This window comes from Podarcis tiliguerta (assembly GCF_965153285.1).
Source record: "Podarcis tiliguerta genome assembly, chromosome: Z".
Classification (NCBI taxonomy): Eukaryota; Metazoa; Chordata; class Lepidosauria; order Squamata; family Lacertidae; genus Podarcis; species Podarcis tiliguerta.
Window position 1 is genome coordinate 29,022,985 of NC_139553.1, and position 18,811 is coordinate 29,041,795.

The 18,811-nt window shown below is 43.5% G+C and overlaps 1 long non-coding RNA gene across 1 annotated transcript in view; it reads right to left on the minus strand.

The window, feature by feature from the left end:
- Positions 1 to 755: 755 nt before the first annotated feature.
- Positions 756 to 18,811, minus strand: part of LOC310669721 — a 94,870-nt gene continuing 76,814 nt past the window's right edge. The window contains exon 3 of the long non-coding RNA XR_014507318.1: positions 756 to 1,710. This is a non-coding gene — a long non-coding RNA (uncharacterized lncRNA). The remainder of the gene's footprint in view (positions 1,711 to 18,811) is intronic.

Consider the following 18,811-nt stretch of genomic DNA (forward strand, 5'->3'; position numbering starts at 1 on the left):
AAAAGGCCCTTCCATTGCACAGAACTTTGAATTTTGTACCATTGTTTCTTCTAAATATGCTTTAGAATTCAGAGGCTGTTATGGGTTGTTTTCAGTGGACAACATGCTTATAAATTACTGGACTTACAAGCTACTTTTTTATCACCCCTAATTAATTTTTAGGTTTCATTTTTAAATGCCCCTTCAAGTTAAATTTTTAAAATTGGCATTAAATACTTGGTTTGGTGTTTTGTTTTTTGAATCCTTGCCATGTTTTGGTACGACAGCCAAAATTTCATTTGACATCTCAGCTGCAGTTTTGTCTCAATGTGGGACCTTTGGCTAGCCATAGTCCCTACCTCACAGGGTTTTCTAAGGATAAGAAAGGCGAAGGAAACTCTCTGTATACATCATCTTGAGGTTCTTGGGAAAAGAGCAAATGCATATCAGAAATCGAAAATGATGGCAAGTACCTGCAATGGGGCCACCTGTGTCATGGTGCTCTCCCTCAGCTTAATAAATAATGATGATGGGTGAGATCCAATGTAGCATCAGCATAAGAACTGGGATAGGCTGGTATTGTTGCTCAAGCTTTTTTAATTGTGCAAGCAGAAAAATAGGTGCAGGTCTTGTAAAAGTAGAAAAAATATACAATAGATCAACACTGCAACACTTTTGTCACCCCAAGCTACTTAGTGGACTTGCTATATTAGGAAAGGAGTTTCCACTGGCAGAATGATTGTTGGCACAATCACATCTTAATAATAATAATAATAATAATAATAATAATAATGCAAAATGTATATCTCAATTGATTGTCATAAGCCCTCTAAGTGATTTACAAACAACACTGGAAGCATAAATAAAAGAAGGTCAAAAACAGATATTTAGAAACATTCAAAAGATAATTAAAAACACATGTTGCTCATGTGTAACATCCCACTCGTCTACTAAAAGTACCCAGAGCGGCATATGATATAATACTAAAACCATATAATATCATCCAGAAAAATGCAGTTTCCAGCATATACATTTACTTCACAGGGCTGCTGTGAGGATAAAAATGTAAACAACCCCATGCTCATTGTCCTCATCTCATTGGAGAAAGAGAAAGAAAATGTGAAAAACACGTGAGTGCTCTTCAGAAGTACTTCTGACCTTTCACTGGTGGGCAAATAACCTGCCCTGTCTTCTCATCTACACTGGGCATGTTGTTTTTACTTAGTCCAATTTGGTATTCATTTGTGATGCTCATCACAACAAACTTCCAAGCATTGAAGTGAGCTCCACCTGAACTTGAAAATACACTTTCAGCATCCTTATATGTTTTATATTTGTTCTTGTTGACAAACCTTGGCAGTATAAGGGCATTCATGTGTAACCGGGAATGAGAATCACATTTTCAATATACAAAAGACCATTCCAGTTTGCGGACAAAATACCTTAATAGTCATTCTAGGAAAGGGGGCAAAAGTTTGGAATTATAGACAGCTGTAATTCCTGCCCAGGACTTTCTGGATGCATGACCCCAGGGGTTACAAAAAGGCAGTAAAATCAGCCGAGGAGAAACACCTGTGTTAGGACGTAAGACGATGGAAGCAGCCAGTTTGGAATGCCTGGCTGGCTGGTTGCACCATTGGGCCTAACGATTGGTTGCCAAGCAACCCAGCATCCTTTATTGAACAGCAAACTTCCTTGGGCCTTCCTTGCCTGTTCCTCAGAGCTAGTTACCTAGTAAGGAGAAAAAGAAATCATTACTTTGCTAATGTTCTTCCTACATGCACTGTCTATCCTTTCACCATTCAAGAGGCCAGGTTGTGGCACTGCAATATATACCAGCTTAAACCAAGCAATGAATGAAGCTTTTTGCATCAGATAAATTCCAAAAGCCACACTTGAGCAATACTGTTATTATGCCCCCATCCAAATGACATAAGATAGTGAGCAAGTTTTTGAGTTTCCCAGAATTCTTCATCGGGCTCAAAGTTAAGAAACGGGAGGGGAAGAAGGGGAAACTGGCTGGATGCTGAGCCTCAAAGATTGTCTTAAGGCATAGTCATAAGTAGGAGGAAACCAGACTTAACCATATTAGGTTCAATTGCATACTACGCAGGTTGCACTTAGGATGGAACACACAATGGCTGGCTCCTCAATTTTGAACTGTTGGTTTTCATATTTTTGAAAGCTGTTGTGCAGCATAAAGATTTGGCTAATCCAGTTAGATTTGCTATCCTATACAAGCACAGGCCCCATCTGCGCTATACATTTAACACTGTATCATACTGCTTCAACAGTCATAGCTTCTATCAAAGTATACAGAGAATCAAAAGCAGCCAGCAAAGTGGCAGCAACATCCAGCAAGATAATGCTGGAAGCTGTCATTGTTGCTCAAGGTGACACCTCTTGGGTCTCTGCTGCCCAAGGCAGCTGCCTCACCTCACCTCACCTCATGGACTGGGAACTGTAATTTGTTAAGAGTGCTATGACCTGTTAGAAGACTTCCTTCATTGCTCCTTCAATGGGGATTTTTAAGCAGAGGTTGGATGGCCGCCTATCATGGATGCTCTAGCTGAGATTCCCTCATTGCAGGAGGCTGGGCTAGATGACCCTAGGGATCCCTTCAAACTCTACAATTCTATGTTGTGATGCTTCCAGCTCCTGAGAATATAATTATGTGCTCCAGTCCCCTTTACCAATATATTAACAAATGTAGAACTACATTTGTCTGGATCTGCAACCCTGTAAAGTTTTAGATGCTCATACGCAGTGTGGAGAGAAAAGCAAGCTATGTTAAAACAGGGTCATAAAATAAAAAGCTGACCAAAATCCTCCAAAGGATGCAACTACCATAGAAATAGTTATCCAAATAAAATGGTTCATATCTTATAATGGAATCACATGAGCTATTTTTTTCTCATAGTATGGAAAATGTCCCATACGAAGCAGCCTTCAGTAAATACACAAAAATAAAGCGGAGATCATTTTCTCTGAAATTTCCCAAAGGGAAACAAAGTGTAGCAATAAATATTAAATTTCATCTTTTTTTCTTGTTTCCTTTCCTTCCCCCTCTTTCTTTTCTTAATTCATGATAAACAGGACTGTTGAAAGAGCAAATTATTTCTTTGCTAAGGCAAGAAAACTCATGTCAGATATATAAGATTAGACAAAATCACCATATCAGTTACAGCAGTAAACCATTTGTCAGAAGACTGGTGGGGTTTTTTGTTTTTTTTTATTAGTGTGTCATTTTTTGCATGACCCTTCAGACGGCCTGATCCTAATCAAGCACTTTCACCCTTTGAATACAAGCCCCACACTGTGTTTAAAAAACAAACCGTTTTTGTTGATTTTTAAACATACATGAAAATAAGATACACTGGTGAATGGTGAAGTATAGGATAGGGTACAGTAAAGAACTCTGTAGAATTGGATAGGGTGCAAATTAAGGGCAACCAAAATGATAAGGGAATTGGAGTAGCTTCTCTACAACTAGGACAGGAGAGAATTCAAATCCAGTTTGCATTCAAAGGCAAAGCTACCAATTTCTGAAACTATATGCTAACTGGAACATAGCCATTCTATAAAATTCCCACTTCCTATTACTTGGAAGCTGAGGAATAGCATTAGGATAAGGGTCTCCATGTCACATTACTTTGGCGAGAAGGACACCGTATGTCTCTTTAAAGCAAATTCTGACTTGATGGAACTTTGCTGCACAATGCCTGACCTGATGGAGCGTTGGCTTCTGTGTTAATATTTAAAACCTTATTGCTCAAACTCATTTTCAGCCACTTTGCAGTAGCATAGTAAATATGAATTGGACTGTGACCTGGGAACTCCATGAAATCACCAACCAAACTGTTATACTGTGTGCTAACATCTGCACATAGCCGCCTTTTTCTGGGCCAGTTTGATTGTCTTCCAGCAGGGCTGCGCACAACCCCCCAGATTTGCCCCATGGCTCTGAGCTGAGTTCCCCCCCATCAGGCCAACCCACCCTGCACCAACCAGGGGGATCACCCACCACACCTCAGAACTAGTCCCAAATTAATTTGGGGTGGGGCTAATGTTTAATTAGGGAGGATCCTAATTAAACATGTGTGTCTCCTTCCCTAGAGGAGGGGGGGTCTATTCTGCAGGGTGCTGCTTCACAAGAGGCTTCTCTGAGGGAAAGAACCATGCCATGTGTGCGCTCACACAAGTAACATGCATGCCAATCATATACATGAACATAAATGAACCCAGTGTTCAAATTACAGGGGCCCAGTTCCCTTACTTGGGATTCTAAATCCTTAGCTATTGTATTAGAATCCTTGGGGATTATAATGTGACTATAATGAGAGTTAATCAAAGAATCCACCTTGTGGGTTTAATTCCCCCCATCATCTGAACTATAGTATGCATTACAAGCAATAAAGCACATAGGTGATTAAATGGATGAAGTAGATGGATTGTGTCCCTTTGCCTCACCCACATACTCATGCCCACATGCACCCACTAGTTGGCTGGTGGAGGGGTTGGGGAATAGGGTAAGAATCATGCACGCGCACATACACACACATGGATGTACACACACAAGCAAAAGATCCTTGCATGAAACCAGAAGACTTCCCCTTTTAAAGCAAAGAATACACTGGGGATAGATTAAATAAGGCCTACAACAGAGGGAAGTGAGTTCTGCACTGCAAAGCCTCCCGCAGTCGAGACTTGATAGCCTGCTGACTTCAGACGAAATATGCTAGCCCTTCACAGTTGGCATTGTGCAAGAGCAGATCAAGTCTCAATTCAGCACTCAACTGCATTCTGAACATACAGCAGCAGCCTTTATCCAAAACATAAGAATATGACCAAAAAATAGCTTGAACCAGTTCAGTGGCAGTGAATCCTATAAACATGGCCAGCACTAGAGACTGGTACCCTTGAGCAGTTCCCCAGAAAGACCCACCATTAATACCTACCTAGGTATTAATACCTACCTAGGTATTAATTAGATATTTAAAAAGTGCACTTTTTTCTGGTGCACTGATCAGAGACACAGGTGCCTGAGTGTAGCTGCCTTTTTTATTTCCCACAATGTACTGCATCCAGGGGCATTGTGTAATAGCAATTTGACCCCGAAGCTTAATGCTGTTTCGAACACTGATCACCAGGACTCACCAGTGGAAGAGGAGGAGATACACTCATTGCCTAGGGTTCCCTCACACCAGGAACCCACCCTGCCTATGAGCAAGGCAGATGGGATGAGACCATCTTGCAGGAGGGTTGGGAATCCTTCACAACTGCTTATATGGATATCATTTCAGCATGCTAAATTTGCTAAACTAGCTGCTCCATCGTAGAGAAGTAGTCCACAAAGAATGTGCTGTTACAATTGTCATAATGTTGTTCTACCCTGCAGCAGCCAGCCGGACTGACCGACTGACTGACAGACGGGAAGTCCAAATTTGGTAAAAATACAAATATCCTTTGTGCAAGTGCAACAAGCTGAAAAACGAGCCACAACAGTCCCCCAAATTGCTAATGGGAAGCAGCAGCTGTAACCAAGGATGTCCTGGGTCCAATTTGTTTCTTCCATGTGGCTGTATCCCTGGGGAAGCTCAGGCTGATCAGTGTGGAAGATTCAGCCCAGAATCGGTTAGTGGGAGGCAAAGAGGACACAGGAATGGCAAGAGCTGCCTCATATCAGGTCAGACTATTTTGGGGACAATAAGTCTCCAGGAATATAGACAGAAGTCTTTCATAAGCAACTACTACATGGTGCTTTTTGAAGTTAGAGAAAACAAGCACTGGATCTAGGATCTTCTACATGCAATGCATCTTTGTTATCACAGAGTGATAGTTCATCTTTTGCCTCACCTGCAACACCCAGTTGCCACCATCTGCACCCGTATCTCCAAGCTGGAGCTGGGACATCATTCTCTTTATTTCTGAAGTTCAAAATATGAGTGCTGTCACTTATGGAGCCAAAATATCAGCAGTGTTGGAGGAGGGAGCTTGAGGTTTGCTCTCAAGTCACAGAATTCTGATTGATAATGGGCATGGTGGGAAAGTGAATGGCATGGAGTGAATATGGATGGGATATAATGGTGACTCTGCCTAATCCTCACTTTCTGAAACAATATGAAAAATGAAACACAAACATCCTGTAAAATTCCCGCTTCTCCAAATTTTGCAATGCAGCTTTTCAGCAAAGTAGTATGTACAAAAAGGCACATGCAGGATAAAGTGTGCATAAAAATGCACGGGCTGGTGTAAATGACATACAGGAATGCATTCCATTAAGGAACATTGCTCTGCAAAAAATGTGTATATTAGGCAAAATTGCTTACAGGTTTGTATATTAGGATAAATTTGCAGTAAAAGACTGATGAACTTTCACGGGCTTAAAAGAAAGAGCTGTACTTAAGACTGGGAAAATGAGAAACTGAGAAAAATGTACAAGTCTACCCATCCCTAAGTAACTGAGGTGCTGAAGAGGGAGCACTCCACATGCTTCAAGGACCCATGAAGGACCCACTTGTGGCATTATAACAGTCAGGGTTTTGCCATGTGCAGCAGCCAACTACATGGCAAGGGTTCATTGAACGTGATGGTATCACACCACTCATCTGCTTCAACAAGATGTTACCAGGGGGTGCAGGGAAGGAAAGCAGATTGGTGACAGCAGACTGGTCACTTATTAACTAGTTTCATCCTTAATTAGAACATCAGAACCTTCCTCCTGACCAGACCAAAGTTCTATCAAGTCTAGCATCCTATTTCTCCATGCAACAAATCAGATGCCTCTGGGAGGCCTGCAAGCAGGACATGAAGGCAATAGCCCACTATTCAGTGGCCTACTGCCTCTGAAACTGGAGGCTCCATTCAATTATTGTGGCTTCATTACCATGGATACCATGAGTCAGCTATTTAGCACAATCCATATCTAACTATATCTATGCAGCTACATAAAAGGTAAAGGGACCCCTGACCATTAGGTCCATTTGTGGCCGACTCTGGGGTTGCAGCGCTCATATCGCTTTACTGGCCAAGGGAGCCAGTGTACAGCTTCCAGGTCATGTGGCCAGCATGACTAAGCAGCTTCTGGCAAACCAGAGCAGCACACGGAAACACCGTTTACCTTCCCACCAGAGCAGTACCTATTTATCTACTTGCACTTTGACGTGTTTTCGAACTGCTAGGTTGGCAGGAGCAGGGACCGAGGAATGGGAGCTCACCCTGTCATGGGGATTTGAACCACCAACCTTTTGATCGGCAAGTCCTAGGCTCTGTGGTTTAACCCATAGCGCCACCCGCGTCCCTATGCAGCTAGATAGAAGCTTACAATCTAAGTTTCGATAGCGGGAAAGAGAACTGAAAGAGGGTTCGGGAGAGACAGAAGAAAGAACAGAAGGGGCCTTGTAGGTCATATAGTGCAAGCCCTCTGCTTAATGTAGGATTTGCAGTGGAAAGGCAGCTTCGGCATCCCCAGCGAATGGCCCTGCAACCTTTGCTCTACCTCCAGTGGTAGAGCTCATACTCACATTGGGCATTGAAGAACATATTTAAAGCATATGGCTTCTCCCAACAAATTCTGGGAACCAGGGCTAGTGAGTCAGATTTTGCCACTTGAGGCGAAATGGGAAGTGCTGCTCCACCCTGCTGCTGCCACACCATCCAGCTCACCCTGCATCCACCACTGCTGGAGACAGCAAGGTGCACCCAAGAGGACACCAGCAAGAGGGCTTCCGCCACCTGATGCTGCTGCTGCTGCTTCACTCCACCTCATGTTTGGCCAGGACAGCTGGGAACTGTAGCTTACCACTCACAGAGCAACAATTGCCAGCACCCTTAAATTAAATACATGTCCCAGGATTCTTTAGGGGAGTCATATGCTTTACATTGTGCTTTTAAATATGGATGTAACCAGAGAAATGAGGGAATGGCCAACAAGGAGCATTCACACATGCTGAACTTTTGCTATGGTTGGGAGTGGAAGCTGCCATTTATACAGTGGTACCTCGGGTTAAGTACTTAATTTGTTCTGGAGGTCCGTACTTAACCTGAAACTGTTCTTAACCTGAAGCACCACTTTAGCTAATGGGGCCTCCCGCTGCCGCCGCGCTGCCGGAGCACAATTTCTGTTCTCATCCTGAAGCAATATTTCGGGGTAGCAGAGTCTGTAACCTGAAGCATATGTAACCTGAAGCGTATGTAACCCGAGGTACCACTGTACTTGGATTATTCTGCTTGTGCACTCTCTCTCTCTTTTAAATGCATTCATGCATGCACACACGCACACATGCGCGAGCACGCACACAAGCACACACACACAGAGGATCTGTGCAAAGCTGTTAAGAATTACACTGCTGATGGGGGAAACAGTAATCCCTGCTTGCTTTGATGTTCAGGGAGGGGGAGCAGAGAGACAAAGCAAAGAGAGACAGAGCACAGATGATGTTCATGTTACTAAGACTTTATTACACTTAATAAAACACACTACAGCGCGTTCACTAGTGTACTATGAAGTCTTCATAAATCACATTGCCTGCTCGACATGTGTCAAAATAAAGTCACATAATACAAAACAGGAGAAAATATTCCCAGTCCTGTGTATTTGTTCACTTGTGTCATTGGCTTATGGTAGATGACTTGTCTGATCATTACTGCAAGCCAGAAAGATTCCTGGTTGCTAAATATACCTGTTTATATTCATTAGTGGTGTGGAATCTGTAATCCTGCAGATGTCGCTGAACTCCAGTACCCATCATTTCCAGACAGCATGTCCAATAGTCAGGGGTGGTGGGAGTTGCAGTCCAGCAATATCTGGAGAGCAACAGATTATTATTATTTATTATTATTATTATTATTATTATTATTATTATTATTATTATATATCACACATTGGAAGCAGATGGGAAGGGTTAGGGGGAATCTATAGGGTATAGTCAAGGGGTGGAAGGCTGTGTTCTACAGAGACTCGGAAGGCACTGCTTGTCAGCTGGTAAAGGGCAGGTGAATCAGTATCAAAAGCAAGGATGAGCATGAGGTAGGGCCAGGGCCAGCTCAAGACATTTTGCTGCCTGAGGCAAAGGATAAGACAGCACCCTCTCCCAAGAAGCTGATTGGACTGGCAATGGAATCTTACTCCAATACTAGTGAAAGGCCAGTGTCTTCCACTGCACTGGAGGGCAGCAGGCTAGTGTATAGGGTACAGCGCACAGCACATGGCACTCACAACTGTGTTCCTTCCCTGAACCTCACCATCTGCCACCTGAGGCAGCTGTCTCACTCTGCCTCATTGTAGAGCTGGCCCTGGGTAGGAGTATTGGGCAACACTCCATGCTAAAAGTTTATAGGGGGCAGAGGGGAAGCTGGGGCCTCTGACTTTCTGTGGTGATTTCCCTCCTAGATACGGTTTTAAAAGGCTACTAGGAGTATGAATTGGCTGCAATTTGGAGTAGTCAGAGGGTGGGGTTTGTGTGTATCATTAAGCCCCCTCCTCTCCCCAATAATCTGAGCACTCTAAAGGGATAGATAGGTGGGGGCTTCTGCTGTTCACACAAAGGGATGCAGAGAGGTAAGAAGGTCTGACCTTCCCATATTGATTCAGAGCAACCAATTGAATCTTTGGCTCATATCAATGTGTTGCACTCTCTTACCAGTGCATCTCTGCAATGCATTGAGCCAAAATCCAGCACATCCTCAGCAAGCCCTGTTTTTCTGGTTTTTTTAAAAATACCCCTTTGAAAAGGACACACTTCCCTTCTCTCCTGCCTGCCCACCCCCAGCAAACATTTGCTGTATTTCTGCCCCTCCCCAAAAAGTATTTCACTGAGGTTCCAGCGCCATGGCATGCTTTATGGGAGCCCTGCAAAGAGAACTCCCGTCAGCTGCTTAGCCCAACAGCATAAATTTGATCTCGCAATTAGTATTCAGCTCAGCATCCTGGATAGAAACCAATGTTGCAGCCAAGAGGTGGTTTAAAACACATAAATCATAGATCAATGACAGAACTCTAAGCACTGGATAGATTACAAAAGTAAGCTTTAGTTAAAAATAGATTAACCATTTCCCTCCAGGAATTCCTTCTGCCAAAAAAAGAAAAGAGAAAAAAAGAAACGCTATATATTAAACAAATAAAATTGCATGTTATCCAAGGATTTCCCCCCATACTAATATATGCATATAGTAGATTAATTGCCTTTTTCCTTGACATTTAACATTCTGGTTAAAGAAATGTTGTATCATGCTATTTGAGTGGAAAATAATACACAGCACAGAAAGCAAAAGAGAGAGAAAGAGAAAGAGAGAGAGAGAAAGAAATAACTAAAAATATAGCATGAGCCAACAATAGCAGCAGCTTTGGAACAATTGCTGCAGAAAATCAGGCTATTTCTGATGCATTTGGTTTTGGTTTGAATTGTTCACATAGGCTCCTGAGGTCAACAAAGGCTGAGGCACAGCTACAATTGAGCTCGTCCAAATTTGTATTTTTCTTTTAAGTCTAGTTGGAAGAAGAGGTAGTAAATCTATTTCAGGAGACATAAGGAACTTTATTATACCAGTTCAGACTATTGGTCCTTCTAGCTCAGAATTATCTACATGTCTGGCAGCAGCTCTTTGGAGTTTTAGATGAATCTTTTCCTACCTCATCTAGAGATAATGCTTGGAACTGAACCTGAGACCTTCTGCTTGCAAACTGTGCACGGTCACTCAGCTGTGGTCCTTTCCCTGATGTAGGGTGAACATATGAAGCTGCCTTATACTGAGTTAGATTGTTCTTCCATCTAGTTCAGTGTTGCCTACACCGACTAGCGGCGACTCTCAATGTTTTCAGATAGGGGCCCTTCCCAGAGCTACCTGGAGGTACCAAAGACTGAACTCTGGATGTTCAGCAAGCAGAATATGCACTCCACCACTGACCTACCAATTAAAGCGGCAGAGGCACTTACATGACACAATGCACTTTCATCCAAATAAATGCCTTGTGCATAGAAAACTGGCATGGCAGGAAGAAATGTTGTCACGTAGCTTTCTCCCAGAGTTGACAGCAATTTTGGGGGTGGGTGGGAGAAAGAGTGTGTGGATTGGGGGAGAGGTGGTGATAAGAAGAGTGTGTGGATTGGGTAGGTGGGGGAAAGAGTGTGTGGATCAGGTGTGGGGTGAGAGAAAGAATGCATGGATCAGGAGGATGGGTGGTGGTAAAAAGAGCACACGGATCAGGCAGGGGGTGGGATAAAGAGCATGCGTTGTGAGGGGGTGGGGGCAGAAAGACTGCATGATGTCCCACTTTCCTGTCCCAAAAAGCTGGGCGGTATGGTGTTCTAGACAGCCTCACATTGTAAGACCTGTCAGAGGTATGAAGGCTTAGCACTAGAACGGTCAGTGTATAAGCAAGAATACACACTACTCAGCCCCCTCTTATTTTCAGGTAAGAAAGAGCAAGAGACCAACCCCACCCCACCCCACCCCTCAATTATTTTGAACTAATGCAGATTATGAAGGAAACTGAGTTGTTTGTCCTTCCCCCACAAAAAGCCTCCAGACCGATCTGTCTGCAATTTGGCAGGCTTACTCCATACCCTCCAAAATTTCTCTGATGAAAATAAGGACGACCTAAGGAAAAGTGCGACGTTCTGGGATTAAATCAGAAACCGGGGCAGCTTCTGTAAATCCAGGACTGTCCCAGGAAAATAAAGACACTTGGAGGGTCTGTTACTCTGTGCCTGTAAATTTCATTGACCAAAAGCAGAGGTGGAGTATTGCCATGTTTAGATTATCCATTATAGCCACTGGGCGAGCTGGAGCTTCACAGAATGTATTGGAGACCAAATTATGGACCAAAGTAGAGAAAGAGCACAGGGTGGCTAAGAAGCATCAAAATTTTTAAAGATTGCACAGATGCAAATACAAAGCAATATTGGGGCCAATGTACACCCCTAATACAAATTGGAAGATAAGTCAATTTCTCACTTATAACTAGAAATCAGCTTTTATGGCATATTCTACCGTATATCTCTTTATTTAAAAAAACCAACCTGTGAATATTTTTCATGTACTCCTTAGAACAGAACAGCCTTTTGACTAAAAGAAATGATTTAAACTCAACATTGACAGACAGACACCCTGGAATGTGTATGTTTTTCTTTTAGAATTCTAGACAACCAAAACAACATCAAATGATAAAAGGAGACAGAATTCATATATAAAAGCTTTTCACCCAAGACTTTTCTCTCTCATTAAATACGTACTGCAATATTTGATTGGTTCAAGAAGAATGATCAAATAAAAAAGGTGGGGGTAGGGGGAGAGAGACCAAACTTCTCCATGTTGGATTTCCCAAATTTTGATCAAACAAGCAGGACTGAATTTCAAGAGTTATTACCGCATGAGACTATGACTGTCTACTGTTAGTTTAACTAAATTAAAGATCATGTCGTGTAAATCCTGAAATAAAATAATCATCACCAAACACCCATGTTTACTTCAGATATTTTAACATCCTGTAAGTAATGAAAAGGTGGTTGTGGTAAGGAATGTTGTGTTTAGTTTTCTCAGTGAAGTCAACTGAGCCCTTTTCCTAGATCTCTGGCATGGTGAAGAATGTTCTAAATCCATAAGAAGAGTGTGGAAAGTAGGGTAAAGGTAAAGGGACCCCTGACCATCAGGTCCAGTCGTAGCCGACTCTGGGGTTGCGGTGCTCATCTCGCTTTATTGACCGAGGGAGCCGGCGTACAGCTTCCGGGTCATGTGACCAGCATGACTAAGCCGCTTCTGGCAAACCAGAGCAGTGCACAGAAACGCCATTTACCTTCCCGCCAGAGTGGTACCTATTTATCTACTTGCACTTTGAGGTGCTTTCGAACTGCTGGTTGGCAGGAGCAGGGACCAGCAACGGGAGCTCACCCCCATGGCGGGGATTTAAACTGCTGACATTCTGATCAGCACGTCCTAGGCTCTGTGCTTTAACCCACAGCGCCACCCGCGTCCCATTGTGGAAAGTAGGGGTGAGGTACAAGGGTGGAGGGGCTCACTGTGTTTATACCCCAAAAGCTCTTGCTTCTCCCATAGCCACAGCCTTGAATCATGCATGTCTCCCCCTCACAGGCTTCAGCCTGCTGCCTGCTTCTAGCTCACACACAAAACTCAGGGTTCCCCCTGGCACAGAGCCACTTCCTTTGTTATCCTAACAACCCAACTTAGAAGGCCATTAGCTTGCCGAGGAACTGGCATGGCTATTCCAACCATTGAATCCTTGCTGGATCCAGAAGTTAGAAGGGGCTCATGCAGCCTAAACACACACACACACACACACACACACACAACTCACAAAAAATACCATAAAAATAGCCTTTTAAAATATGGGAGAATTTGATCCCGTATGGTGCCACTGAAGATTGGAACCATGAGAGAATCCGATCCTTCATATTGCCGCTTACAAAGGAGCAGCAACTGGCACTGTGCAAGACTGGATCCTCCGGCTTAACTGCTGTTTAGTGGGAGGATCCAAACTTGCATGGTGCTGCTCTTTCGTGAGTGGATGCGCTGCATGCAAGAGAAATCTCTTATGAAGCAACAGCATGCACAGATTCAGATCCTCTAGCTGTTAAGTTGGAGATTCTGATGCCATGTAGCGCTGCTTTGGGGAAGGAGGACAGGAAATGTGTCTCCCTACCTTCTCCTACGGGACGTGGGTGGCGCTGTGGGTTAAACCACGGAGCCTAGGACTTGGTGATCAGAAGGTCAGTGGTTCAAATCCCTGCGACGGGGTGAGCTCCCGTTGTTCGGTTCCTGCTCCTGCCAACCTAGCAGTTTGATCTCACATCAAAGTGCAAGTAGATAAATAGGTACCACTCCAGCGGGAAGGTAAACGGTGTTTCCGTGCACTGCTCTGGTTTGCCAGAAGCGCCTTAGTCATGCTGGCCACATGACCCGGAAGCTGTACGCCGGCTCTCTCGGCCAGTAAAGCGAGATGAGCGCCACAATCCCAGAGTCAGCCACAACTGGACCTAGTGGTCAGGGGTCCCTTTACCTTTACCTTTACCTTTACCTTTACCTTCTCCCACAAACATGCAGCCACCCAGAAACTTTTCACAGCTTCCCCATTCTTCTTGCTCAAGCCTACCTCTCCTTCCTGCCTAATGCTCTTCCCCCGACAGTCCTGTATATCTCTGGGTTGCTCAACCCAACCTATAGTGATCTGGGGCTCTCTCAACCCAAGTTGAATAATGCCCAGATCCCTCTGAAAAGGTCTTATCTGGCCCTGGATTCAGGCCCTTGTCAAATCTACTATACAGCTCTGCTCACTTCCGTAACACTTTGAAAGATAGGAGGCCCCAGGGATGCAGCAGGAAAGGGATATGAATCCTTAAAGTTGTTATTTTGTGAATTTGGGTTCTTAACTCAGATTTAAGCCTCTTATCCAAAGTCACAAGCACAGTCCTCCTAAGAACTGCTTGAGTGAGTAAGAATTGTAGGAATGGATTTTCTATTCCTCCTGATCCCAAGTTTTCTTTTCTCTTTCGCACCCCACTCCCTGATTTCCTTTTTTTCGGCCAATGTTAAGCTTGTTCTACTGGGGAGGGGAGGGGAGGGAAATGCCAAGGACCGCTCTAAGTAAATGAAATGTGTCAGTGAAAAAATCAGGGTTAATTTTTAAAGACACGTTTCCCTCCAGCAACAATTCTCTTTAATTATTTCAATGTGAAACGCATTATAAAGCGTGTTTGTTTCCTGTTCTCAGCCCTTGGTGGCCGACATGAGATATTCAGGACACGGAGAGTGTTTCTCAGCTCTGGGTTAGTCAGGTTTACAAGGTGCTGAAAACACTCTCAGGTCTCATGAACGTAGCTTGAACTGAATCAGGCCACCACTGGTACCTCATCGTGTTGGGCAAAACATGACCTAGAAGTCCTGTGCCAAGGGGACTGTAATTTAAACCCCTTCCAACTGATTTCTAACATATTTATATACAATAGCAACAGAGCTCATGCCTAAGCAAGAAATTGGGCTGATTAGCATTTTTTTTTCATGCAAAAACATTAAGTGTTGCTATTATAGGTTATTCAGCTCTAAATGCAGAAATATCTTCTCACCTGGGACTCCAGGGGAGCGGCATTTGCTGTTTGGTGTGGTGTGGCACGGCTACAGCCTGGTCCCAGGGGCTAACTCCTTCCCACACAATGGAGGGGATGTCTAGTGCCTCCCCGTCTGGCTGTACTAGCCTGATGGGGATGATCTGGTTGAATGGGCCAATCAGGTTGCAGGGGACGAGGCTAAACCAGGCCCGCCCCTGTAGCATTTAAAAGGGCAGCCTTGTGTAGTTCACCCTCATTTGTTAGATTCACCACTTTCCCACCTAGGCTGTAATTGGCCAACAGGACCTTGCTATGGTTGATTCAGTGGCGGTATTCAGGGCTAGGGAGGAATTTTTTCCTGCAGACGAATTGGCCGGTCTGCAGTTTTTCACCTACCTCATAGTAACAGTCACAATTTGGGTGGATAAGCCATTGGGTTGGATCCTTAGCTGGTCAGGTTAAAGGGGTCCAGGAGGGGTGTCTCTGGGGGTCCACACAGGGGGTGATGGACCACAGACATCTCCCAATGGTGACGCAAGTGGGATCATAGCACCTAGTCCTTGTCAGGGGTGACTCCCCTGCTCTGAGTCAGCTGCACCTTATTCATCAACTAGCAGGTGGGCTGCTTGATACCAGATACATTCCCAATGCCTTGGCCATCTGTACATCTGTAAACAATAAAAATGTGGCCTACTTCAACACAAATTTCCTGTGTTTATTTCTGAGGTTTTCCCTTCACTGTACTACAGGCATCATGCACCTGTGACAGAAAACAGAGGTGCAAACTTCTATTGGAAGTCAAAGAAAGTGAGGTGGGAGAAGAATGGGAAGAGAGGGCTCTATATCTTAACAATTCTGTTTCTGTTGCTCAAATTTTTCTTCAGGTTCATTTTGCTACAGAATTATCAGGTACTGGAGTAGCAAAGCCTGTTCTCCTTTATTTGGAACTAGGGATCAGGGCTAGAGCTCCAAATTTGATGGACACCTTGACATTGGAACTGCTTCCATGCCAGTGGATGCTCTGGTTGGCTCACCTAACCACAGTGCTCCTCTGATTGGTGCCAGGTGGCTCCCATTTTAACTATCCAACCCGCCGCAAATACCCCTGGAATAGCATCACTCTAGGGCACTTCCAGCCCATGTGGGCCATATAAGGCCTTTTGGGGGTCCACAACAGGGGGCAGAATTGAGACAGGTCTGTAGGTAGATATTCCTGTTTTCCAAATGAAAGCGCCCCAAATGTTGCAACCATTTGTCATAGATGAGTTACCCCAATTATTTGATTATTTTTAATTCCATTTTCTGAACCTTTCCCGGGTCTACAATATCCTTTCCCACAGCTATTCTAGTCACAGGCTAAAACTGAACTTCATCCCACCACTGTGTCTAGCTATACTGCTGTCAGTCCCTTTCTCTACTGTCTATCATATTTCATATGCCAAAGGCAGGAACTCCTGTTAGTTGTGCTTAGAGAAGAGGCTCAGCTGCATCAACAAATGAGGCTCAGCTACATCATGGGCTGTATCCAACATCCTTTGTCCACTAACACAAGGGCTCTTGAGCTAATGGAGGGGTGAGTCTTAATGTTGCACAACAGGAATTCAATGTAACAGTTGTGCTAGCAGAAACACACAGCACAACAAATTGTGCAATCTATTCCACAGTTTGATTTTATGTTCTTTTGCACAATAATGTTCCAGCAGCACTAAACTTTTCACTAGTTTGACAAGTCCACTGCTAAGTGACTTCAACTTCATTAGATACAAACCCATCTGTTTAGCCTCCCATTCTGTTCCGCCACCACCACCATACAGCTTGTTTCAATCTACCAGTGGCCTAAAACACAAATAATTCTGGTTCATGGTTTCCTTTTTTTCTTTTCATATTTGGAATTTAGGCAAAGGCTAATGACTGAATTGGCTAGCAGTCCTCAAACAAAGTTTATGAGCAGGAATATGAGTAATAATATAGGGCAGTCTATGGTAATAATACAGGGTGCGCTATCCAAGTCATTCTCTTTGAATTGGCAAATATTCACAGGAAGTCTTTTCAATCCCCTTTTCAAAATGGGGATGGTTAAATTGGGCAGCTTACATTGCTAAGAGGGTGCTATTTATAGCGCCATTATTCGGGAGGAAATCGGAAGTTCGGAATGACAGCAGAAATGACATGACATTGTCTTTCACGTTCACCTGCGGAAACATCTAGGTCATACAAGGAATGAGTTAAAAGTCTAGAAAGGAAGCAAACACTACCATAGCTGTCTGTCATCTTGCAAAGAGATTTTTCATCTGGCGCTTAACATGGTTTTTTTATTATTAACAAAAACTGAAATAAGAACATCTCCCTCCAACCCCCAAATATTCTCATGTCCTTAAAGATACTGGAAATTTCAGACAAAAGTTTTTCAACCTTTTTTTTTTCATTAGTGGAAATTCAAAGTCCCTTGGGGGAACAAAAGTGTCTGGATTGTTGGACCAACTCTACCTGATCAGCTGTAATCAAATGGTCTGTCTTTATACCACCTACAGCAAAACTCCCTCCTTAAGCCAGCTGTAAGATTAAAAGCTTTTCAACTTGCTATCTTGGGAAATTTCTTTCAAGGAAATTACTACAAAGCCTTGTTTTAGTATGTTCCCCTACTGTGCGTCCTACTGGGTTTTTTTAATAAGGAAAGCTATCCATCCATGGAAGTGTATCCTGTTCTCCATGCTTGAGTGTCTAACAGCAGGCATATACAGTAGACTCTCTGATGTTTTCCTTCTTTAATTTTCACTCCATAATGTTCTCTGACTGGTTTTGCTGACTGATGCAGGCACCTTCATAGTAGTTTTAATTAGGGGTGTGCACAGAATCTAGGCAGGAAAAGCTGCTTTTCTGTGTAAAAGGGGGGAGGAAAAGGGGGAAAACAACAATTAAATATGGTTACCAGAAAACAATGTGCAATTATGAAAGGGTGGCTAAAACAATTTAAAATGTAGTCATAACAACATCCAAAAACATCTATAGCGGACTTCCCCAAATTGCTGTCCACCAGACATTGTTGGACCACAACTCCCATCACCCTGACTATTGGCCATGTTGAATGGGGGTTGAAGCTCAATAATATCTATACTTTGCCGCACTGGAAAAGACTGGTCAATGGTAAAGACTTTGATTTTCCCCCTTTTAATGAAATAGGGTTTTCCCAACATAACAAGAGACATGTGGGATCAGACCAAATGTCCTTCTAACCTAGTAAAAGCCAGTCAGATGCTTCCCAGAATACAGGAAACAAAACTTAAAAGTCACAACACTCTCCAGTAATTTCTCTCCAGCAATTGGTATTTGGTGGCATTCTGGCCTTCAACTGGGTTGTATATAGCCGTCATGGCAACCAACCATTCATAAAAGTATTTCATTAAGCATTTGTCTAATCCCCCTTTCAGAGCTATTAAAGCCTGTGGTCATCATCAACACATCATGTGGCAGCAAATTCCATAAGTTTACTAATTGCTGTGTGGCGAAAAATACTTCCATTTGTCCTGAATCTCCCACCGACCAGTTTTTCCCATTCCATTTTGAGTCCTCATTTTGTTCTAAGCCAAAAGACTTTGGCTGTACATGGTCCTTTTGGAAGGAGAGGAGGAGAACCAACAGTCCACTTGCATAAAACATGGACTAGTGATCCAACTCCATAAAGGGCAGCTTCTTATGTTTCCTAAGTTTAACTCTGTCAGGATGCAAAGAGAGCAGGAACCTAGGAGTGGGCAACCTCAGGCCCTCCATGCTTC